Source organism: Aotus nancymaae, unplaced genomic scaffold, assembly GCF_030222135.1.
Source record: "Aotus nancymaae isolate 86718 unplaced genomic scaffold, 86718_ANA_hifiasm-v0.15.2.pri h1tg000141l, whole genome shotgun sequence".
NCBI classification, from domain to species: domain Eukaryota; kingdom Metazoa; phylum Chordata; class Mammalia; order Primates; family Aotidae; genus Aotus; species Aotus nancymaae.
Window position 1 is genome coordinate 616,377 of NW_026988556.1, and position 18,645 is coordinate 635,021.

Here is an 18,645-nt window from a genome sequence, read left to right on the forward strand (position 1 = left end):
ACAGGGATAGGTGCCGGGGGGCCTGGGCCTGTGTAGGTGCCGCGGTCCCGGGCCTCTGGATAGGGGCAGGTGCCAGGGGGCCTTGGTCTCTGGACAGGGGTAGGTGCCGGGGGGCCTGGGCCTGGGTAGGTGTCGCGGTCCAGGGCCTCTGGACAGGGGCATCTGCCGGGGGGCCTGGGTCTGTGGACAGGGGTAGGTTCCGGGGGACCTTGGTCTCTGGACAGAGGCAGGTGCTGGGGTCCTGGGTCTCTTGACACAGGTACGTGCCAGGGTTCTTGGGTCTTTGGACAGTTGTAGGTGCCAGGGGGCCTGGGTCTCTGGACAGGGGCAGGTGCTGGGGCCTGGGTCTCTGAACGGGGGTGGGTTCTGGGGGCATGGGTCTCTAGACGATGGTAGGTGCCGGGGGTTCCTGGGCCTGGGTAGGTTCCAGGGTCCAGGGCCTCTGGACAGGGGCAGGTACTGGGGTGCCTGGGTCTCTGAATGGGTGTAGGTGCCAGGGGGCCTGGGTCTCTGGACAGGGGTAGGTGCTGGGGTCCTGGGTCTCTGGACGGGGGTAGGTGCCGGGAGACCTGGGCCTGGGTAGGTGCCAGGGTCCAGGGCCTCTGGACAGGGGAAGGTGCCAGGGTCCTGGGTCTATGGACGGGACACGTGCCAGAGGCCTGGGTCTCTGGACAGGGGTATGTCCAGTCCCGGGGGGCCTGAGACTGGCTAGGTGCCGGGGGTCCTGGGCCTCTCGACAGCGGCAAGTGCCGGGGGTTTGGGTCTCTCGACGGGCAGAGACTGGCTGAGCAGAAGCTCTTTCGTTAGATCCCATTTATCAATTTTGGCTTTTGTTGCAATGGCTTTTGCTGTTTTAGTCATGAAGTCTTTGCCCTTGCCTATGTCCTGGATGAGATTTCTTAGGTTTTCTTCTAGGGTATTTATAGTTTTAGTTTTTATGTTTGCATCTTTAATCCATCTTAATTTTTGTGTAAGATGTAAGGAATGGGTCTAGTTTCTGTTTTCTCCATATGGCTAGCCAGTTTTCCAGCACCATTGATTAAATTGGGAACCCTTTCCCCATTGCTTGTTCTTGACAGATTTGTGGAAGATCAGATGGTTGTGGACGCGTGGTGTTATTTCTGAGGTCTCTGTCCTGTTCCTTTGGTCTACATATTTAGTTCGTACCAGTACCATGCTGTTTTGGTTACTGTGTCTCTTTAGAACAGTCTCAAGTCAGTTAGTGTGATCCCTCCAGCTTTGTTCTTTTGACTTAGGATTGTCTTGGCTATACGGGCTCTTTTTTGGTTTCCTATGAAATTTGAGGTAGTTGTTTCTGGTTTTGTGAAGAAAATCAGTGGTAGCTTGAGGGGAATAGCATTGAATTTACAAATTACTTTGGGCAGTATGGCCATTTTCACGATAATGATTCTTTCGACCCACGAGCATGGAATGTTTTTCCATTTGTTTGTGTCCTCTCTTATTTCTTTGAGCGGTAGCTTGTAGTTCTCCTTGAAGAGGTCCTTCACTTCCCTTGTAAGTTGTCTTCCTAGGTAATTTATTTTCTTTGTAACAATTGTGAATGGGAGGAGTTCACTCAAGGTTTGGCTCTCTGCTTGCCTGAGATGATGGGGTTTTGTAAATACACACTCATGTTGTCTGCAAACAGAGACAATTTGATGTCCTCTCTTCCTGTTTGAATACACTTTGTTTCTTTTTTTTTGCTTGATTTCTCTGGCCAGAGCTTCCAATACTATGTAGAATAGGAGTGGTGAAAGCCGGCATCCTTGTCTTGTGCTGGATTTAAAGGGAATGATTCCAGCTTTTGCCCATTCATTATGGTACTGGCTATGGGTTTGTCATTAATAGCTCTTACTATTTAGAGATAGTTCTGTCAACACCTAGTTTATGGAGAGTTTTTAGCATGAAAGGGTGTTGAAATTTATCAAAGACCTTTTCTGCATCTATTGAGATAATCGTGTGTTTTTTTTTTTTTGGCCATTGGCCAGGGATATGTGCCGGGGGCCTGGTTCTCTGCACAGGTTAAGTGCCAGGATCCAGGGCATCTGGACAGGGCTAGGTGCCGGGAGCCCAGGGTCTCTGGACAGAGGTAGTTGCTGGGGCCCTGGGCCTGGGTAGGTGCTAGGGTCCAGTGCCTCTGGACAGGGGCAGGTGCCGGAAGGCCTGGGTCAGTCTCTGGACAGGGTTAGGTGCCTGGGGGCCTGGGTCTCTGGACAGGGGTATGTGCCGGGGTCCAGGGCCTCTGGGCAGGGGTAGGTGCTGGGGGCCTGGTTCTCTGGACAGGGGTAGGTGCTGGGGGCCTTGGTCTCTGGACAGGGATAGGTGTACGGTCCCGGAAAGGGGTAGGTGTTAGGGGTCCTCGGCCTCTGGACAGGGGCAGGTGCAGGGGTCCAGGGCCTCTGGACAGGGGCAGGTGCCGAGGGTCTGGGCCTCTGGACAGGCGCAGGTGCCGGGGCACATGGGTCTTTGGACAGGGGTAGGTGCCGGGGGCCTGAGTCTCTAGAAACTGGTAGGTGCCGGGGTCTGGGTCTCTGAACAGGGGTAGGTGCCAGGTCCCTGGGTCTCTGAACAGGGGTAGGTGCCAGGGGCCTGGGTCTCTGGACAGGGGCTGGTGCCGAGGAGCCTGGGTCTCTGGACAGGGGCAGGTGCTGAGGTCCAGAGCCTCTGGACAGGGCTAGGTGCCGGAGGCCCCGGGTCTCTGAACCGGGGTAGGTGCCGAGGGGCCTGGGACTTAGTAGGTGCTGGGCTCTAGGGCCTCTGGACAGAGGCAGTTGCCGGGGGGCCTGTGTCTCTAGACAGAGGTAGGTGCCGGGGTCCTGGGTGTCTGGACAGGGGTAGCTGCCAGGGTCCTGGGTCTCTGGACATGGGTAGGTGCCGGGGGCCTGGGTGTCTGGACAGGGTTAGGTGCCGGGATCCTGCGTCTCTGGACGGGATAGGTGCCGGGGGCCTGTGTCTGTGGACAGGGTTAGGTGCCGGGTGTTCTGGGTTTCTTGACAGGGGTAGGTCCCGGGGGGCGTGCGTCTCTGGACAGGGGTAGGTGCCGGGGTCCTGTGTCTCTGGACAGGGGTAGGTGCCGGGGTCCAGGGCCTCTGGACAGGGCTAGGTGCCGGGGGACCTGATGTCTCTGGACAGGGCTTGGTGCCGGGGGGCCTGGATCTCTGGATAGTTGTCGGTGCCGAGGGGCCTGGGACTGGGTAGGTGCCAGGGTCCAGTGCCTCTGGACAGAGGCAGGTCCTGGGGTCCAGTGCCTCTGGACAGAGGCAGGTCCTGGGGAGCCTGGGTCTCTGGACAGGGGTAGGTGTCGCCGGGCCTGCATCTCTGGACAGGGCTAGATGTGGGGTCCTGGACCGGGGTAGGTGTTGGGGTCCTGGGCCTCTGGACAGGGGTAGGTGCCGGGGCCTGGGTCTGTGGACAGGGGTAGGTGCCGGGGGCCTGGGTCTCTGGACGGGGGTAGGTGCCGGCGCCCGGGTCTCAGGACAGGGGTAGGTGCCGGGGTCCAGGGACTCTGCAGAGAGCTGGGTGCCGGGGACCCTGGGTCTCTGGACATGGGTAGGTGTCGGGGAGCCTGGGTCTCTGGACAGGTGTTAGTGCCGGTGTCCAGGGTCTCTGGACAGGGTAGGTGCCAGGGGCCTGGGTCTCTGGACAGGCGTAGGTGTCAAGAGTCCTGGGTCTCTGTACGGGAGTAGGTTCCAGGGGGCCTGGGCCTGGGTAGGTGCCGGGGTCCAGGGTGTCTGGACAGGGTCAGGTGCCGGTGGGCCTTGATCTCTGGACGGGGCCAGGTGCCGGGTTCCTGGGCCTCTGAACGGGGGTATCTGCCGGAGTCCAGGGCCTCTAGACGGGGTAGGTCCCGGGGGACTGGGTTTCTGGACAGGGGTAGGTGCCAGGGGTCTTGGTCCTCTGGACGGGGTAGGTGCCGGGGGCCTGGGTCTCTCGACAAGGGTAAGTGCCTGGGGGCCTGGGCCTCTGGACAGAGGTAGTTGCCGGGGGGCCTGGGCCTGGGTAGGTGCCGGGGTCCAGGGCCTCTGGACATTGGCAGGGTCCGGGGGCCCTGGGTCTCCGGACAGGGGCAGGTGCGGGGGGCCTGGGTTTCTGAACGGCGGGGGTAGGTGCCGGGGTGCCTGAGTCTCTGGACAGGGATAGATGCCGGGCTCCATGGCCTCTGGATGGGGTAGGTGCAGGGGGCCTGGGTGTCTGGATAGGTGTAGGTGCCGGGGGGCCTTGGCCTGGGTAATTGCTGGGGTCCAGGGTGTCTGGACGGGGCAGCTGTCGGGGGCCAGGGTCTCTGAACGCGGGTAGCTTCCGGGGTCCAGGGCCTCTGCACAGGGGTAGGTGCCTGGGGGCCTGGGTCTCTGGACAGGGGTATGTGCCGGGGTCCAGGGCCTCTGGGCAGGGGTAGGTGCCCTCGGGGGCCTGGGTCCCTGGACGGGGTGGGTGCTGGGGGCCTGGTTCTCTGGACAGGGGTAGGTGCTGGGGTGCCTTGGTCTCTGGACAGGGATAGGTGCGTGGTCCTGGAAAGGGGTTGGTGTTAGGGGTCCTCGGCCTCTGTACAGGGGCAGGTGCAGGGGTCCAGGGCCTCTGGACAGGGGCAGGTGCCGAGGGTCTGGGCCTCTGGACAGGCGCAGGTGCCGGGGCGCATGGGTCTTTGGACAGGGGTAGGTGCCGGGGGGCCTGAGTCTCTAGAAACTGGTAGATGCCGGGGTCTGGGTCTCTGAACAGGGGTAGGTGCCAGGTGCCTGGGTCTCTGGACAGGGGCTGGTGCCGAGGAGCCTCGGTCTCTGGATAGGGGCCGGTGCCGAGGTCCAGGGCCTCTGGACAGGGCTAGGTGCCGGAGGCCCTGGGTCTCTGACCCGGGGTAGGTGCCGAGGGGCCTGGGACTTAGTAGGTGCTGGGCTCTAGGGCCTCTGGACAGAGGCAGTTGCCGGGGGGCCTGGGTCTCTAGACAGGGGTAGGTGCCGGGGTCCTGGGTGTCTGGACAGGGGTAGCTGCCAGGGTCCTGGGTCTCTGGACATGGGTAGGTGCCGGGGGCCTGGGTGTCTGGACAGGGTTAGGTGCCGGGGTCCTGCGTCTCTGGACGGGATAGTTGCCGGAGGCCTGTGTCTGTGGACAGGGTTAGGTGCCGGGGGTTCTGGGTTTCTTGACAGGAGTAGGTCCCGGGGCGCCTGCGTCTCTGGACATTGGTAGGTATCGGGGGCCTGTGTAGCTGGACAGGGATAGGTGCCTGGGTCCAGGGCCTCTGGACAGGGCTAGGTGCCTGGGGACCTGATGTCTCTTGCTGTCTTTCTCTTTTTAATATTATTGATTTGTTGAACTAAGGCAGTAATACTAAAACCATCACTAGAAAGTACTATTTTTCTAAGAAGAAAACTGGATTTGTAAGAGTTAAAACTTTTTTAAAATCATAAGCTGATTTTATATTTAATGTTAGTACAACTAAAAGTATAAAGAATAGAAGAGAAAAGTTAAATGGCAGGTAACGTACATATTAAGTATGTACCACATGACAGACAGTAGTGGTTTATATACTTTATGTCATTCAGCCCCTAGGACCCCAAGGTGTAGGATTATTGCATACATGTTATGGATGAGGAAACTGAAGTTCAGAAATTTGAAATAACGTAAGATTCCAAATCTTTTATGTAGATGAACTGATACAGTATCTTCAGAGTGTGTGGTTTTTTCAGCCTCCCGTTTTGTGTCTGGCTGGCAGCAGAGACTTCTCTGGCTACAGAAGTTAGGACAGTTTTATGAAGGAGGTGAAATTTAAGCTGAGCGTTGAAGAGTGAGTAGTATTTCAAAAAATAGGTCTTGATTTTGAAGTAAAACTATGCCATTTTAATTCTTCAGAAACTTTTTACTTTCAAAGAAAAAAAATAGAGGTTGTATCTAGCATCTTGTATATGGGTAAGGTTTTTTAAACCATAGTGACGTTGTATACTAAACATAATTGTTTAAGTCATTTTTTGTGGCTTGCTTTGACATTTTTGGTTATACATTTTAGAGTTGTATATTTTAAATCTTTGATCAGGAATGCAGACTTCCAGATTATAGTATAGATCCTGTTGAAAATATAAGTTGGTTTTGACAGCTTTTACCTATTTTGGAAATGGCCTTTTCTCTACAGTTTACTTATAACAAATTTAAAGCTCTATTATAAATGCTTTGTGGAATTAATTAGCTTTGTATTGCTATATAGTAGTAGTATAACTGAATTGTTCATAATGGAGGATGGGATTTGAAAAGTTTCTTATGTGGGACAGTTTTATACTTTAGCATACTACTATCCAAGTGAGTGGCATAGCTGGAGTGCCAGATGTTTGAGTAAATGTAATAATCTCATGAGTTAGAGTAGTTGTATTTGTTTTTAATTTATAAGTGAATAATTTGAATCCTAGTTCAACACTAGATTATGGTTGCAAAATAAGTCAGTGGAAAGGATAGGAGTTAAGGTTTCTTGACTTTTTCTGTATTCTCAGTTACAGTTTGCAAAGAAGAGTGTTAGCAAGTGTTATTGAGCTGTTATAAAAATATTCAGCTCTTAATTATGTACTAAAACAGAAGGAATAGTGTTTGGTGAATCAAAATATCAGATAACCACAGTACCATTTCCACTTGATTTTTAAAATGAATTCTATTATTCTTCCCTATTGAGTGCCTTTCTATCTTATTTTGATCTGGCTAATAGTAAAGTAAGTTTGCCTGCCTTGAGTGTGTAGACTCACTTGAGAGAAGAATGACTTAGATACCTGAGAATAAATACTTTCCATATTATTACCATTCAGATATTTGAGAATTTACTGTTTTACTTTAAAGAGAAAACAAGTGCCTTTTTTCCCCATAGGTACTTGATTTTTAGATTCAAAAGTTAACAGTGCATTTAAAAGTTAAAGTTAATTTTTATCAAATTAAGACATTTGGATAAAATAATAAGACCCTGAACTAGAGGCATACATAAAAATTGTATATGTTGGAGCCCTTTTATGGTTTGAATGTTTCAGTATAAGTCTTACAAACTAGCCATTGTCTACTATGTATGGGACACAGATATACTGTTCAGTCAGAAAAGACTCATTTCAAGTATTGATTAGACTAAAAAGAATGTGCTATCTCAGTTTCACTCTGGCTGGGAAGCTAATGGACCTTTCTTGGGTCTAGGAGGTTACCACGTCTTTTTCCTCTCATCTCTCAGGCTTGAGATGCTCATCCTGCTTTTCTATTCCATTTCAGCTCCCATCACCTGCTTTGTCTCTTGTGGTTCCATTCCTTTCTGTCTCCCAGTACCCTCCCTAAAGATTCTCCTATTCGCACTACATTGCCTATTTTATTGTTGTAGTTGAAGAAAAGCTAGCAGAGGACCTTTCATATTGAATTGCTCTATTGCTCTTCTGGACAGAACGGAGGGATGATCTCAAACGCAGGTGCTGGGTTCAGGAGCAGTGTGGTTTTCAGCCCATTTGGTTTCAGCATCATTGGGTGCCTGAACCTCACCCTCAGAAATTCTGTTCAGTGTTCAGTTTGAAGACCATTGATTTTGTTTCATAAATGTATTGTTGAGAACTTTTAAGTAACTTACATTATTCAAATTTGGAATGATCCTTATTTAGTATTCATGTGTTTCAAAAGTACTCAGCCTAGTGCATGAGTGACATTTAACTCTTCTCCATCCCCCAGTGTAAGTCATTCCTGTCCCTTTCCTAAACCAACCCTCTTGAGAGGATTTCTGTCTCTAGCTCAGGTATTCCTATTACTTTTTAAAATCTAGGAAATGCTTGTTAGGTATTACTTTTGGCAAAGGAAACTCTTTGCTCCTACTTTATCTGTTCAATAAATCCATATTTATGTTTATCAAGTATTAGAGTAGAAATAAGAAGACCCAAGTTTACTTAACTAGGCCACTTGAGTGATGCTGGCATGTCACATAACCTCATGTAAACTGGGGTAGTGAACTAAGGTTTCTTCCAATTAAAGTTATTTTATTCTTTTTCTTGGCATTTGCTTTAAAACAAGATGTGCCAGAAGTACATCTTGAATCATTTGAATTTTTTTCTTTTAGTGAGATGCTGTGAAGACGTTTTTTGTAGGGAAGTAGTTTTTAACTTTTGTAGTTATACAGTCCTTTAAGATCCTCTGTCCAAAAAAGACAGTACAGACAGCTTTGCATGTATTATCAGCAGTATTCACACGTACCCTGGAGCCCATTCATGGATCTTGCTGCATGACAATTTCTAAGTGTGGCTTAGATGTAAAATTCTTGTCTTAAACAGAAAAACACATTCATTGAAAGGATAGGACTCCACGTTTCTAGACATTTTCAGAATTCTCACTTCATAGCTGTCAATGAAGAGTGTTTTTAAGTTAATGTGTTGGATATCATTTGCAATTATTTTTAGTGAACCTTCTAAATCCAAGAGGAAAAATTACCACTGGAGGCAGTCAGTGCAGTGCAAGTAGCTCGATCTGCAACTGTCTGCAACTGATTTACTGTTTTGTTTCTCATAGCACAGGTGCAGCAGTGATCAATGGCTCTCAGCATCCATCGTCATCGTCGTCCGTCAATGATGTATCTTCAATGTCAACAGATCCGACTTTGGCCTCGGATACAGACAGCAGTCTAGAAGCATCAGCTGGGCCTCTGGGCTGCTGTAGATGACTACTTGGGCCTTGGGGGGGTGGGAGGGACGGGGAGTCGGTTAGTCATTGATAGAACTACTTTGAAAACAATTCAGTGGTCTTATTTTTGAGTGATTTTTCAAAAAATGTAGAATTCATTTTGTAGTAAAGTAGTTTATTTTTTTAATTTCAAGTGATGTAATTTAAAACCTAAGTTGTGTTTCAAAACAGCAACAAAACTGTATTGTATTTTTTTGCTGTAATTAACTGTATAATGTAAACCTAATTATTTTATCATGGTTTAAATTTTTTGCATATTTGCTTTATCTTATGCTGCTGATTTTTTTAACTGAATTTGTAAGATTTTGTTTATCAAAGCAACTATTATGTGATGACTTGCCTATATCATGAATTATTTAAGATTTTTATAGTTTTTTTATTAGATTTTATTTCAGATGTTTTGTTCATGATACTATCCTTCAGGGTTATATGCTTATCAATGAAATAACCCCAGAGGAGTGAGGGAAAATAACTTGTAGCCAGTTATATTCAGGAATAACTACTGTAAATGATGAACGTGTTAAGAGACCTCCAATATTTGCTACTTGCCAATCCTAATTTAGTTACAAGAACTGCTAGGCAATCCTACTTAACTTTGGCAAAAGCCCATCATCTAAGTGGCAGAATAACTCAGAGCATGTCTGTGAAGATGCTGGGCGTCTACCACCACCTTATGTCCCCACCCTACCCAACAGAAATCAAGTAAAAAGAATATGGTGTATTCTGCAAATTTGTGGCATGCTCAAAGTTTATGATCACATAAAGTCAAGAGGATACTTCATGAATAATACAGTTCAATGCAAATAAACAGATGGTTCACTTCTACTAGCGATGAGCCTGTTTTTGTATACACTGAGTTAATCTACTCAGGCTGTAAGTCCCAGCAGTGTTCTAGAGTCTGGTCTTTCCCTTTCCTGCAGCCTCGGGCCTTTGGACCTTTCCGGTTTCCTATTGGAGTGTCAGTCAGTTGAGCACCAGTTCTTCTGGTGTTTCTGGCCATTTGATTCTACTTGTAGCATAATCGTATTTATACTAGCTGCTGGGAGGTTCCAAAGCCTACTTAGATTTGTGTAGGTGATGTATCAAATGAGCAATATACCGTTCATCTGAAAATAGTAGCACACAGCCATATATAGGATATCATTTTCTAAGGACTGTTTCTTCACATTGATCAGAGCAGGCATAAATGGTGGTTATTAAGTCTGAGTCTTTCATTTTTTTATACCTGATTTGCAACATAACACGCGATGTGGATGTCGAGTAGTGTAAGAATGGTGCTGCTCCTGACAAGGGTATGTTAACTGTTTACATTTTATATCTACAGAATTATTTCTCTATAACTGAATTTTTCCTAAGTAAAATGTCTTTGAAGTCTCGTTATTTCTGAAATACATTGTCTATAATAGACCCAGGCACCTTTTATTATCTCTTGAACGAGGGATTTCATGTAGTGAACTAGGGAATGCATTCTCACATAAGCAGCAAGGTTCTAGGCAGAAAGCCCTTTGGAATTCGTGACCAACAGGAAAGAACAGGTGTGGCTCAACATGAAAGTTTGCTTGGCATTTTATTCATGTATTTAGTGCAAAATTCTTTTTGAATGAGATACTTTAGATCGTTGTTAATTGTTAATGTGCAATATTTAAGATTAAAATACATTAGCCTTTTTATATACTTTGAAATGGTATTTGCTTTTGATGATCTAGGGTCATGATTCTCTTTTTCTAACACAACATGGTGCGTTAGATTAGGCAAATCTAATGCACCATGTTGTATTAGAAAATTAATTTGATGAGGCAAATTAAAGTTCAGACTATAACACCTCTTGTAGACAGGAAAGATTGGATTCACAATTTTAGCAGAAATTTGAGAATGAATGTTTTTATATTAATTTGACAATTAGCTTTATTTTCTGCAAGATAGATTATGTCACGGTTGCACTTTCACAGCAGACATGCTTTCAGAAGAGTCTCATATTTTATGTTTGATTTCTGAGAAGCCATCTCTGTTGATACAGATTTTTGGTTAAGTAAGGAAGGAAAAACGTGTCTGACTATATCATTTGTTTTAAATGCCAGCTGCCGCTTGCCAACCATCAGTTCAATTCAAAGAAAACAAACTCATATTACTTAGCATAAACTAAGATACTTAACAATTATATCCTAAATACAAGGTCTCTCTGTTAAATGTGTGCCCTAGGTTTTAAATTACTACATCTAAATACAATTTTCCTCTTAAATTTATAAAGCTAAATATGTATTAGTTCTTTTTATTTGGGGATCCTTAAAGCATCTTAAACATTTTTTTTTTCCCGAGAGAAATTATAAATAACATTTCTATCAGGTAGTGCTTGTGTAAAGCCACCTTTCTTCTATAATTTTGGTTTTTCAGTTGTATATATTTAATATACTCTCTGTCTTACTTTCAGACAGTTATTTTGACCAAGATTTTTATTATTCATCCTCATAGATTGAGAAAGCGATGCTAATTCTTTACCCATGTCTTCCTGGTTACTATTCTCTTAGCCTCCAATATATACTGGCCATTTGTAAAACCATTGTGTTGTTGGGCTCACTTAGTTATACTTTATGCAAATAGAGCATCTCAACTCTGTCCTACTGTTTGCTGAACAGTTTTCAGTGTGTCCTGTACCTTTGGCTGCTGATTGTTCTTGGTGTACACTTTTCCAAGTTGGTGAAGGCACAGTGTGTTCATACCAGACTTGCGAAGAGAAACACCAGCCTCTTAAATGAGAAGCCTACACGCAACCCCCTTAACAATCCAGAGAAGCTTGACGGTATGCAAAGAAGCTCTCTTCTCTGCCAGCCTTGTCATTGTTCTGTTCTATGCTAATCTTGCTATGTTGTCTAAAAGATGGAGGGAAGAGGACATCAGTGTCTAATAGTGAAATCAGCAGCGGGAAAGTGAAGCTCTTTCCTTGGTTACAGATAAGACACTCTTGGCCAGTATCTGCTACACATATGAAGACTTAACTCTTAGTGTTGCCTAGGCACTAGCCTGCACAACATTTTGAGGTTAAAACATAGTATGTTTTCAAAAATACTGTAGTAGTTTGTGAGTGTTGTTCATTAGTCACACGTTAGCTGTAGAGTGGATGCATGAAGCCCCATGACACCAGTAAACTTCTCTTACCAGTAGAAAAACCAAACACCACCATTCTGTCATTAGCAGCCCTCTCAAATGTTACCTCTCCGTATCCTGTTGCATTTTTGTGTGCATTGTGTTTCTACTGATCTCTCTTAGGTTTTTCCAGAATCAAAGGAAACTAATTGTTCCTTACTAGCAAGAAAGATGAAGAGGTAAAGGGCATCAAAGCAGAAATGTATAGTTTGAGGTACGGTTAGAAAACTTGTAAGGAAAACAAAAGTCCTAATTAATTTCAAACCGACTGCTCTTCATTAAGTGCTCTTAAGGAGAGTCTAGTAAGAGTAACACTTTCTGGCCATTTCTGGTTTCGATTCTCTTAGTTACTGAAACTTTTGAGAAACATTACCTGTGGATTAATTTTGCACAATGTTCTATTCTCTCAATGACTTACAAATTAAACTAGGTTTTTATTGAACTACCTCACACTAATTTTCTATGCTTTCCCAAGTAAGCTGTTGCCCTGACTGTTAGATCTTTACTGAGTGTGAATTATAAATGTTACTTTTTAGCCAATGTTGACACAATACCAGTAAGTATGTAAAGTATATACCTTACATCAGTAAGAGACACGTGTAAAATCTTTCACTGTGTATCTTGGAAAATTGTGTTAGATGTGCTTGTTGACATTCTTACTGTTTTTGTAAGTAGAAACCTGCTCGTGATATCAGTCCATTCTTTACATTTTACAAAAGGAGTAAATCTTAGTAAATTTTATGAAGAAATAAATTACTTTTGTAGGCCCAATATTTGGTATATTTTTGAGAAGCTGTTAATCTTTTAGCTGAATAATGAAGTTAGACTGAATTAGGTGTCTTCCTGGACTGTGACATCTATTTTCTCATTACAGTTTATCCTGGTCAACAGGGTGTCACACCTGGAAACCTGAGTATGATAACTGACATTTGATTTTCTCCCTCTGCGATGCCATTCCTCCTTCATTCCTCTCCTTCCCCGTGTTCTGTTCCCTCTCCTCTAGACAAAACAAAATGGGGCACTTTGTAGGGAATGCTGAGATCATTATTGTGGTTTTTCATCATTCATGCCCTAGTCATTAAACATGCACCACTGGAATGTAAACAATGTTATCTAGTTTGTCAATTGGTTATAATATTTTAAATAAAAAAGAAAAAAGTGGTATGAAAGTTATGACATTAAGAGTTTTTTCATTGAAAACAATCTGTTTGTGGTAGTTTTTCTTGGCAATTTTAGGATTGCCCGTGGATTGGGATAAAAGGGGTATTGCTAGGGCTGGTTCTCAGATTTGGATTTTATACAGATTGTGAAGAGCCTAAACTATCACCCTGGTTATCTGGTTGATCTGGTCTTGCATTTTTGGTGTTTGAAATTGCTGGATAAACTTTATCTAAGAAAGAAACTTCGCTTCAATGCCCTTAACCTAGTTCTTGGTAAACATGTGAGAGAACAACCCTCATGACCTCTTGGCAAAAATAAGTACTTAAAATTGGGGTCTGTTTCAAAACAAGCAAGAGATTTTAGCTTTGAGTGTTTCCAGCTTTCCAGCCGCTGTGATGACACCACTCCATCTTGCTCAGTTCTTGCTCCAGATGACCCTTGTACCGTGCTGTCTCTGCCCTCACCTGAACTCACACTGCCCTTCTCTGAGCGGAGAGGAAGAGGCTGCCCTCTAGCTGCCTGTGGCTGCTGAGCTGTTTCATCGCTGTCACAGACATGCCTCCCAGGAGAAACTGGGTGGCAAAAGCAAGTGTCAAGAGTGTTGAGTATAAACTTATTTTTTTCATTTTCACCAGTTGTATAGCAGAGTAATTCATCCTTGTTAATTTAGGTACTTTTTTTTTTAAGTATTGTTCCTAAAAAGATATTAACTTGATGTAAGTGAAGATTGATTTGTAGTGATTTTGTGGTTTTTAGCTGTTATAGGTTATAGACCGGTATTTCTCTGGACTTCATTTGAAACCAAAAGATAATTTCAAATATGCTTTGTAAAGTTTAGGTTTCTGTCTAACATGTACTTTACTAATTTCATTAATTAATGGAAGCATAGGTCTAACACCTGGGCTGGAAGCTGGGAGCAGGAAATAGAAAATGGATGACAGAGCCTTGAAATGGTGTATATGGAGGAACAAGGACCTGGCCACAGGGATTGATTAGAGGAAATGAGAGGGGTTTCACAGAGAAGCTGCATTTTGAGCCTTGGCATAAATAAGGGGAAGGGAAGGCAAGCAGATTTAAGTGAGTGCATGAGCAAACAGTAAGGAATGGCCTGGCTTTGGTGTGGGCACAGGGAGAAATGGAGGAAAGACACATTGTGGTTTGGAATTGAAACAAGCTGAGGATCCGACCTGAAAACATGAGGAATGGTGTGATGTTTTTACCCAGAAGAGTTTGACGGTGATAGGAACCCGTGGTAGTTTGTGAGGAGGAAAAGGAGTATTATGACCCGACCCTTGTTTTAGGGCCGTCACTGCCAAGAGAAGCAAATCCAGTTAGGCTGGAGGTGTGGAGATTGGTGACTGAAGCCCAAGATACCCAGGTGAGAGCCGCAGAAATGAAGGAGAGGGACTCATTTAGATGTATTGCCGTGACACAGGTGAAGTCGCCAAGATTAGGGTTTGGAGCTGGGGGAAGGCTGTGAGCCCTAGCGATTGGGCAGCACACAAGAGATGGTGCAAGGAAAAAAATATGCTATGTGTTTTGCAATTTGTATATCTCAGTTTGAAGTGTCCATGACAGAATGCATGTCAGGTATGGTATCAACTCCCAACTTAACAGGAGTGGGAGGAAGGGAAATATGGGTGTGCTCCCTCACCTGCCTGTAGACCTCTCCAATCTGGTAGTTTCTTTCCTTGTGAGGTCTGTGTCATTTGCTTGTACGGCCCTTGCACCGTATTTGTTAGCATCATTTTGTGGACAGAGGAAGATAGTGGAAAGATTCCTCTTGTATATACCACATGGAAGACGTTAGACCTGGATAGATGCGAGTGGGGCCTAATTCAAGTGAGTGAGTGGCAAAGCAGGTGGTGAAAAGGACTGGAAAACTTGGTTGGAAATGTAAAGAAGAAATCATGACTGTCTTGAGAGAAGTGAGGGGTAGACTGAGGAGTTTAAAGGGAGAAGCCAAAGGCACATGTATCTTTATGGGACAGGGTCCTGGAAGGGTTGAGATCTACGGGATCATGCAGGTCCAGGTGAGCTTAGTCAAGACAGAATTTAGGTCACCTCGGACAAGTGTCAGTCTGGCTGAGCCATGCCTCTACTGTTACTTGATAGCATCCTGTGTTCTCATCTTCTGATGCCTCACTCTGGGGTCCCCTGGATGGAAGAGGCTGCCCTACTGGAGATAATGCCTGGTGAGAAGGTGTTCCATAAATGGTGGGCTGGGTAAGCTAATGACTAGAGCCTATCTTTTACACCATCTCTGTCCTCTGAAAATGCAATATTCATGGCCCTCAAAGTGTGGCATAAGGACACTTCATGCAACACTGTAATACTACAGTTATGTGGGCATGGACTCTGGTGCCAGATACCCAGATAGCATCCTGCCCTCACTGGCTGCTTCACTGCCCGCAAGTGCCTCAGCTCTGGGGCTGTGCTCTGTCATCTGTCCTGTGGGAAGCCTAATGTCACCTGGCAGTGTTGCTGGGAGGATTCAGCATGTGCATGCAGGGCCAAGGCTGGCGAGCGCTCGGTGAGTGCTGGCTGCCGCGGTCATCCTGACTGGCACCAGAATCAGTTCAGCACCCTGGTGTGCAGGTTCCTCAAGCAGCTGTCCCTCGTGTCTGAATGGAGCTCTGTCTCTAGGCAAACATACTCAGAAGAGTGATGTGAACCAAAGGCTGTGTTTCCATTTGATGTGCTGCAAGGAAAAGATGTTCTAGAACCTGGAGCCGCCTCACTCCCTGGCTCCAGTGTACAGCGGAACCAATGAACCCACGTGCTGACCCTGAGGCTCCCCATCCCTACGGCCACGGCTACTACCACCACCAGGCCTGGGCGCAGGGACGTGCTTTACTCCTCAGCCCCCCGTGGCCCAGATGCTGCCCCTTGTCTCCTTTTACCACACAGGACAGACATTTATCAAAAGCTCACTGAAAGAAGGGAAAGGAAATAATTACAGAAAAATGCATCTCTACCAGGCATTTTGGTCCAGCTGCTGCCAGTTTTCAAACCTGGTGAGTTTTTTAACCAGCTGTGGGGTGAGTGCAGGGGCTTGGGATTTATGAAACCATTGGGTTGTCTTAAGACCCAATGTCCAGATAGCACAGAGATTTAGCTGTCTTGGAGTGGGGTCATCAAGCCAGCTTGTGGCATGTGGTGGGGCAGGATCCACATCTTGGCAGGTGGGCCCCAGGGCCTTTGCTTGAAAACTGCTGTACTAGCCCAGCGTGGTGGCTCACGTCTGTAATCCCAGCACTTTGGGAGGCTGAGGCGGGTGGATCATGAGATCAGGAGTTTGAGACCAGCCTGGACAAGATGTTGAAACTCCGTCTCTACTAAAAATACAAACAAATTAGCTGGGTGCGGTGGCATGCGCCTGTAATCCCAGCTAGTCAGGAGGCTGAGGCAAAAGAATCGCTTGAACCTGGGAGGCGGGGGTTGCAGTGAGCCGAGATCGCGCCATTGCACTCCAGCCTGGGTGACAGAGTGAGACTCCGTCTCAAAAAAAAAAAAAAGAAAGAAAATAAAAGAAAACTGCTGTGCTCTACTGCTTGAGCAGCTTTATGGGAATAAAAGCATCTCCTGCTCAAAAGCTCCTGGGACGCCATGTAAGGTAAGCATGTTTGCAGTTTTGTCCGCAACTCTCTCCCTATCCTTTGGGTCATGCTCAGCAGTGTAGAGACATGTTCAAGAGTTTCCATCTTTCAAAAGCTCTCCCTTGCCCCCTTCCACTATTAAAATGGAACTCAATTCATGTGAGTTAATGTAAAGCTTTCAAATACTTGCCTATCTCCTTAGAATAAAAATAGCCTCTCACCAGGGGTGACAGGCCCTGAGTATCTGGCTCCTGCTGGGCTTTTCATGACCCCATCCTGTCCTACCAGCTTCTTCACAGACTGCAACACTTTGTGAGGCCCCTGTGCTCAAAGTGTTGCGGGGCTTGCTGTGGGAGATAGAAGTAGTAACAATGTGGCTGGTAGAAAAGGACAGCAATCCTGGCATGGGTGGGGGTTCTTAGTAGAGGCAGGAGTACAGAGAGGCAGCAGCAGTGTGTGTCAATGTCACAGCTACTTAGCTGGGAACTCAGGACACCGTGAGAGAACTACTTAAGATATGAGGCGGGCTCTGCAGGGCCCTGGGGTGCTGCATCAAAAGGAGAGGGAGAGAATCCATGAAACCTTGTTGTAACTTGACCCCATTTTTACCCACAGACCAGGGAAACATGGATATATGAGTTCCATTCCAAAATTATTTCAGGAATATGATTCAGTCCTGGTCCATCACTCAAAAGCCAATTAAGACAAGGAATCTTCCTCTTCTCTCTTCCTATTTCTGTTTCTCTCACACACATACCCTTAAAATTGTATTTTAACTTTAAAGAACATGTACATTCATGTTATTCTTTTAATAAAAGCCAACTCTTTTTTGTTATGAGACATTCACAATTTCCAGTATTTCTTTAAAGTCGAACACAAGTTTTACATGTCTCACTCATCCATACTTAATTTGAGAACATTTTTTAGCAGCGTGCTTCTACTGAGTCTGTCTAAAGCATTCCAGGGTTTCAATGAATCAGTTCCCTGCCATTTCATGTTCATAATTCATGGGTCTACTTCATATTAAATGATGTCATTACAGTAGCACAGTGGGAATCTGTCAGTTTGGGAACAGATTCAGCAAATGTAACTCAATTGAGAGAAGGGGGTAGGGGTGGGGATACTAGAGCCTCCCCCAACCCCGACCAGCCCCGATGGCCTCAGTCACTCAGTGTGCCTGACAGTCAAGTCAGATGTTTTGCAGACAAGGTGCCTGGTGCTGGTTACCTAGAGATTGGAAAACAGAACTGAGTCACTTCAATTCATTTTGAGATAAGAACTGCATTTGCAGATCCTACTGGGCCAGCAGGTGGCAGACGTGGCTCAGGCGTTCATGAGCTCCTATCCCTACTGTAAACTCGGCAGGAGCCTGAGCCTTTGCCAGGATTAGTGGCTGAGCCAGACAAGCTTCCTTTCATCATGGGAAACCCATTTCGGTCTCCTCTGCTCCTTTGATAGCCTGGTGGCATTTTCTCTCCAGGTCAAAATCAGAATTCCAGGGCTGGGGCGAGAAAACTCAACAGGGTCATCAGAACGCACCTCTGTACCCACCTGATTTCTCCAAGCCTCAGTTTCTCCTCTAAATACAGAGAATAGGGCCAATTTCCTACTTTGCTGGGTTGCTGTGAGGACTCAAAGTCACCTCGTATTCTCTTCTCTCTACTTGAATAGAGGGGAGGGCAGCATCTCAACCCCAGGGGAAAATCTCATCACCCAGACAGCTGGCTCGCCATGGCAGTAGCTGAGCAAAGACAGACGCCGCTCTCCCCAGCCCCTCCCAAGCTCCAGCACCCAGATCTCGACGCTGCTGAGGGCCCCAGGCAGATGCCTACCTCCTGGTAGCTGCCCGGAGACGGTGGGTAGCTGGCCACACTGTGGGAGCCACCCTGTCTTGCACGGTGGGAAACCAGCATTTCCTGGGAGCACTGAACCCCTGGCATTTGAAGCATCAGCCTGTGTGGGCAAAGTTTATACCTGATTCTAGGGTGGGGCTGGTTGGGCCTGAGTGACGTTTCTAGGGCCTGTGGTCAGAAACTGGGCGCTTTGGTGACCACCACTCCCCGAACAAACCCCTACA

General features: G+C 46.3%; 1 long non-coding RNA gene and 1 pseudogene across 5 annotated transcripts in view; one reads left to right on the plus strand and one right to left on the minus strand.

Moving 5' to 3' along the window:
* Nucleotides 1-10,914, plus strand: part of LOC135272867 (uncharacterized) — an 80,582-nt gene extending 69,668 nt beyond the window's left edge. For 4 of the 5 annotated variants that reach the window (XR_010340822.1, XR_010340820.1, XR_010340823.1 and 1 more), the window contains one exon: nucleotides 8,502-10,914. This is a non-coding gene — a long non-coding RNA (uncharacterized LOC135272867). Of the gene's footprint in view, nucleotides 1-8,496 lie in introns of all 5 variants that reach the window. The other variant, XR_010340821.1, reaches the window with a different exon arrangement.
* Nucleotides 1-18,645, minus strand: part of LOC135272880 (GTP-binding protein 4-like) — a 691,440-nt pseudogene that overhangs the window by 304,320 nt on the left and 368,475 nt on the right.